This window comes from Pygoscelis adeliae, unplaced genomic scaffold, assembly GCF_000699105.1.
Source record: "Pygoscelis adeliae isolate BGI_AS28 unplaced genomic scaffold, ASM69910v1 Scaffold21, whole genome shotgun sequence".
Classification (NCBI taxonomy): domain Eukaryota; kingdom Metazoa; phylum Chordata; class Aves; order Sphenisciformes; family Spheniscidae; genus Pygoscelis; species Pygoscelis adeliae.
In genome coordinates, this window is record NW_008824243.1 from 8,811,850 (window position 1) to 8,818,505 (window position 6,656).

Below are 6,656 nucleotides of genomic sequence, written 5' to 3' on the forward strand. Positions count from 1 at the left end.
GCAGGCAGATACTCCTCCGATATCGTGGACCCTGTGCAGAGCTCTGTGGGGGAGTTTTGACCCATAGGTGTGACAAACTGCACGGGGTGGTCTTGTTTCTCCACCAAGACAATCAATGTGGAAGCACCCTCCACACACTGAGGGAAGGTTACATCCACACACCAGCTGCAAACACTTGCCAGAGAAGTCCTGAGCTTCTGAAGCCTGGCGAAACTCTCACCAACAACGCAGTTAAGAGACGCACCAGGATATGGAGGGCACGTGGTAGACGTGCCTCACTGAAATGTGTTAAATCTGTTATTACGCCATGGAGAAACATGAGGATGGAGAAGGGAGTGGGCTAAGGAATAAAATAAGTTCCTAATATTCTTATTAGCCAAAAAAAAAAAAGCCCCTCAGTGTTTGCTGGAGCCACAGAGGGGCCAGCTGGTTGAGTTAAGAAGAGGAGAACTTCTTTCCCAAACTGCTTTGAATTTTAAGCTCTCAAGTTTGCTCAGCTGTAGCTGCTGCTAAGGGATCTCAAGGGTGGAGAATAATCAGGTTACACAGGCAAGGAATATACTCCTGATCAACCTCTGCATCAGGAAAATAAGCAAAGAGAAATCAGCCAAACTAAAACTTCGCTTTTCCTCCATCATGAATGAAGCATGGCCAAGGACTGGCTGGGCAGCACTGTCACTTCTGCCTACAAACCACTTCAAGTCAAGAGCTGCTCTCCTCCTGCGTATTTACGCTGCCCCCACTCCCTCCACTCTGCCTGGTTTTCATATGGTGCTTGTGTCTCACCTATACAGGGCAAAAGGAATTTTAAAATAGTCTTACCGCAAACATTTCCCATCTAATGCCATTCATGCACTTCTAGCTCACACGACCCCAAATGTCCCCATGCCTGGAATGTGATGTAAGTACATACAGCAGTGAAAAAATCATTTCTGCAGACTGCATTTGACTTGTATCAAAATCCTAACGAACACCACATTTATTGTACTTTATTTACACGGTAGTCACGTATAATATAATACAATACAGCGTTCCATTTGCAGTGGTAGGCACTATGGGTTTTAAAAGGTCACAGCTCTTCTGCTCCCATCCCCACCCCTCTTCCCTACGGATGTGGTACCGAAGCAAGCCAAGAGCTTCCTTTTGCTTGAAATGCTGTGCGGTCCCAGCACTGCTGCGCTTTGCCACTGAACCCTGCTCTGAGATGGCTCCTTCCCAAAAGTAGATGATGGGAGCCGCTTTCATGTGCTAACGTGGAGACTCCCAAACTTTGGTGGTCATAGACCACTGGCAACCCTTAACATTTGTCAGGGACAGTTACGCATAGCCTCATCACCATGCTTTGCGCTGAAAACATCGTGAAGGCAATGTGGGGCTACAGACCTCTGAGCACAGCTTGTAGACCACCTGCGGTCAACAGAGCGCAGTTTTGGTCCCACTGCGTGTTAAGACTTTAGGAAAACGGCTGTGAGCCTTCAAGAGGGATCACCATCCTCTGATCGGGCAGAAAGCGTGGGCGAAGAGCAGGGGTCATTTCTTCAAGTTCACACAGTTAGACTTGAGGCACCGAAAACATAGCACTGAGATGTAGTTTACATCGAGGGGTAAATGCACTGGTATTTGTGCGATGCCATACTGCAAAAGAAAAGGGTTTTGAGCGGCTAGGATATACATGGCAGGGAAAGATGCCTTTTGCTGTCCTACCAACTGGCAATTCAATTGGGAAGAACTAAGATATGTTAGGCCATATGCAACTCTCTGATTCCTGAGAGATTTTTGCTTCCGATCTAAGAGCTGTGCAAGCATCGCAAATAAAATTTGCACCACCTGCTTCACCTTAATACCAATTTGTTTTTGTCTGGGTTCATACCCTTCTCATGTTTGCTCTCAGTAATTACTCAAATGGATGCATTAACTGGTAGGAACACTGGGAGAGGCAGAGAATTTCAAGTATCTGTGAGAGAATATTCCTGGAAAGTGGATTGTGAGTTGGAAGCCAGCACTTTGGCTGTCCTGGAGCAGTGTATGTCCAGTGGTGCTCTGCCCACTGGCATTGAGCAAGGATCACCTTACTCAATTCCTAATTGCATACTTTTGAACTAAGTATTTGTACTGATGAGAAAATTCCAGCCTAGGGAACTCAGGGAGCAGAAATATCCCCCATGATTTCTATGTCCAGTCAGAACAAACCAACACACATGAATTATAAGAAAGCTTTTCCAAACCCCTCCAGACCGCAGATGATATGCAGAAACGACCTTGCAAATACACTGGAGGCATTTTCTTGGTTTTCTCAGCAATTCACAAGGAAGAAATAAAAGGGAAAATTAATTTATGAAGTTGCTATAAATTATTTGCTGAGTTGGACTTGACAGGTTTCTTATTGCTTTCTGCCATTTGCAGACACCAACTGTGTGTAGAACAAGCCCAGCACTACAAACTGTCAGGCTATTGCTGATCTTTTCCTTCCTAGGGTGTGACACTCTGCTCTGCCACACTTAATACGAAGAAAGTGGAGGAAACATCGCAAACTCATAGTATCCCAAAGACCCCATCCCTGGAATCATTTCATTCATCAAACAAATAGAGACTGAAGCAAGGTTTTGACAAGCGAAACAGCATATACTCTACATACATCCTAAGGTCCCACTCTTGCAGCCATTTCAATGGATTCCTCTGTCCACGTGGCCTCTCCTTAATCCCCTGCGTCCTTTTGGGACTGAGGGATGCTCATAGCCGAGCAGCTGTGGCAAGACTGAAGCTGAAAGAAAAGCAATCCATGTTCATATTCTGTCAAAAAAAACCACCGGTATTGCTTCTGAGGAGACAGAGCCTCCTTCTGCTCCACTGGACTCAGGGAATAGGCAATGGCCCAAGATTTTACTTGGCATCACTAGTTAATAAAGAAGTACCTCATGGCTAAGAACTGCTGAAAGGCCATTTTTCAGCAAAGCAATTGTATTAAGACTCAGATTGGCTAGAATGTCAATGGAATGATAGAAAACATCATTCGCAGCCTAGAAGTAATAGATTTAGTTTATAAAAGCAGAACAAACCGTAATATTTTGAGCATATGTAATACTAAGTGAGACCTGCTGGCATCCCAGGCAAATTTAAGTGCCAGTCAATAACTCTGCACACCTCGTATTGACTTGGTAGAGGTGAGCTGTGCTTTGCCGTCGGGGAGAAGGAAGAACTGTGGCTGGAGAAAGGAAGCTGATGGTCAGTTTGGAAGAAATGCCCACAGACCGTGGGTCTCAGGGAGGTAGGGCAGGTAGATCTATCCAGGAGCACGGAAGGGTGGATAATCCTTTCCGGGACTCCAGGGGGGCTCAGCCACTGGTTGTTCCTTTCCTCCTTGGATCAATCTCAACCATCAGATAACCGAAGCTGAGCCTGGCTCATGACAAAGGCTTCCATCGCATGATTGCCCATCTTAATAAACTGCTGCCTATGTTCACACCAATTGTATCTTGGCTGCCCGTCCCCTGGAGTTGTTGCCAACAAAAAAGGCGAGTCACAGCAGCAGCATGGGATGTTGGGCGGGGTGAACTCAGATTTAGGTAAGAAAAGCAAAAACTCCTAATGCAAGGAACAGGGAACAGGTCAGTATTACTGGTTGTATTCAGGGGTGCTCTGCCCTATGCACAGAAAGCCTGTGAACTTTGCAGGCATTACTCAGATCTAGAGAGAGAACAACAACAAACCTGCTTCTGCCTGCAAAGATAGTTCACGTGAAATTAGGGGGATAGATGAGCATGGCTGTGTCTAAAGGCAGAGAGGGAATAAGTCTGGAAAACCTTGTGAATAAAGGAACAAAGCTGTTATCACATCAGTCCAGTGAAGCATTTGCATATGTCTTTAATACTGACAACTCCCCCATGTCACCTGCCAAGAATAAAACAAACATCACATCAACGTTGCCCAAGTCTGATGAAAATACTGAGCCCAACACACCCAACTGTGAGAAATTCTCACATGGCAGCAACAGCCATGGCTGACTCGGGGGCTAAAGCTTCACAGTGCTGGTAGCCTTCAGGTTGTCTTGGGTTTGCTGCAGAGTGAGACTGCTGGTTACGAGATGGAGTCACCTTTCTGTCTCCCAGGACCTCGTTTACTGAGAAAAAATAGGTGTCTGACTGAGACACAAAGGTAAACCTGAAGTACATTGCCTCCAACAGCAATGTGATGAACACAAAACTCTGATGGGGATAGGAGGGACTCCAAATCGCATTCATTCCTTCTCCCCCCCGTCCCTCCCCAAGAAAAAAATGCCAATGCATCTCAGCCATTTGGAAATACTCCAATCACTTTCCAAATGTTTGCAGACCAACAGTTCAATTCTGAAACATTTTGCAGCTTAGCTAACTCAGCTAATTGAAGCTAATTCCTCTCTGCGTCTTTCCCTTTTCACCTTCCCAGCAAGGTGAGACCCAACTGAGATTAACAATAGCAGCACTAAGTAGTTCAGCGCATCTTGCAGGGGTATGGCAGTGTGAGGCCCTTCTTAGCTGAACTCCCAAGGAATGAAAGGTTTGTCTAAATAATTCAAGCGATGGCCTTTTCGGTCCCACTATACATCCAAGATGTGCTGGGCAAACTCAGAAAAATGCATGATTTCAACACATATAAAAAGAAGGTTCTGAAAATGCATCCCCTTGTTAACAAGGATGCAAAGAAACCGATGGGATCAATTCTAGTGTCATCTGCACCAATTTTAGATTGGGGTCCCCTTTTGATTCCACTGGGGCTATGCCAAGGTGGTATCTGTGCAAGGGAAAGGAAACCCCAACCTGAAGTCATGCAAGGCAACTGGACAATCCCATAGAGACTGCTAAATCTCAGGTAGTTTATATCTCCAACATCCCATCCCTTAGCAGACAGCCATGCAGGGAACACAGTGCTTGGAAATGTCAAAATCACATTTCTGCTGAGACTGAGGTCTCAACAAAACCCTGAATTTCAGTGCCCCTGAATATGGAGAAAAAATTTCCGACATTGGATCTGGACTGCACAGCTCAGACCATGCCCCTGTTTCTGTTCCCAGGAATGGGCATTTTCCTAACTCCGTCCTTGTTCTTAAGTTTCCTGCACGGTTAAGGCAGTTGTGGGATGGAAGTGAAGTGCTGACAGGCGAAGGCCCATACTGCAATTTGGGAAGCGGGAGGACGTCTGAGACTCTTCATTTGTTATTCTATAACAAAAATTGGGTCGCAGGCAAAACTGGCTCGTGGTTTTGAAATCAGAAGAAACAAAGAGCCTGCTGGGATGGATGAAGATTTTGGTCTGTGTGTTTTCTTTAAACTAAAGCTCTGCTCTTGAATCTGTACCAAAGCACTGTCAGTAAAGCCCCTCATGACGCAGGCATCTGATATATCCTTAAAAAAAAAGAGTGGGATGGGAGAGAGCTTTTCAAAAGTCGCATTATCAAAAGAAAGAAAACAACAATCATGCGGGAATTTTAAGTTACAGTTTAAAAATAATGTAAGTAAGCCCATTCAACTGTGTCTCCCATACATACCGAGAGAAGAGATTAAATGAAAAAAAGTAAACAAAAATAAAAATGAAAACGTTAAGTGCCCTGGAATCCTGTTTCTATAACTCTGGTCAAGGGGGAATTTTGACTGTACTGACAAACCACACCGGGAGTTTGTTTTGCATCACGTCAGCATGCTATTCTCCTTCACCTTGGACTTTCAGAGGGGAAAAAAATGAAATTGTGAAAGGGGTTATAGAATTTCAAGCAATCAGGCTTTTACAAAGGTTCTATTCTGTGACATTTGTGTTCGAGTCTGAATGTGTGTGTATAGTATAAAATTATGAGCTAACATTTGAAAAGACAGCAGTCTAAGTAATAAATTTTTGGAATGAAGAGAACTGTACAGAATGATTTCAAAGGCTTATACTTGACAATTATACATATTTTATGAGACAGTTATGCACCCGGTGCCTTTTTTAAATTCATTGTTTTATGGATGCAGTATCTCTATTTTAGCAGACAGGATATACCAAACCAATCTAATGGTCTAAAAAGCATCATTTACCACCCAATATAACAATGGCACTGCACAGCTTAATAACTTATTTTTTTTTCCTCAAACTCCTTCATTAATCAAGTGATTCTTAACATGGCTGAAAACCAAGAATCAAATATCTGCAGTTACAATATTTGTTGAGTATTTGGCACAGTGGAGTTTATTTGAGACACCCTTTTTTTTTTGCCCTTCTTGTTGCTGAACATATAATGCTGTGCATAAATTACAAACACACATGTAAAGTCAGTCAAGTGGAAGCAGTTTGATACCCCACACCCATGTTTCAATGCCTAGATAAGAGCAAAGGCTGCTAAAAAGGTGTTGAACATGAGTGGCAAGTTATCAACCCTCTGTAATTGTGCCAGCTCTGGGGTGTCCGCTGCCAGCAATGGACAAGGACTTGGGGAAGATCAGCCCTTCCACCAGCTGCATGGAAGTGACGCCCAGCATTCAGTTTGACATGCCAAGATACTTCTCTAAACATCTGCAAGCTCACAACAGCTTCAAAATACAAATGAAAAAAAGGAGCTTTTTGATTATGATGCTAACCCTTAAAACCCTTCTGACATTTAGTCCATTGGAAATGGGTCTGCTTCCCGGGGAAAACTCATCAAACACAAC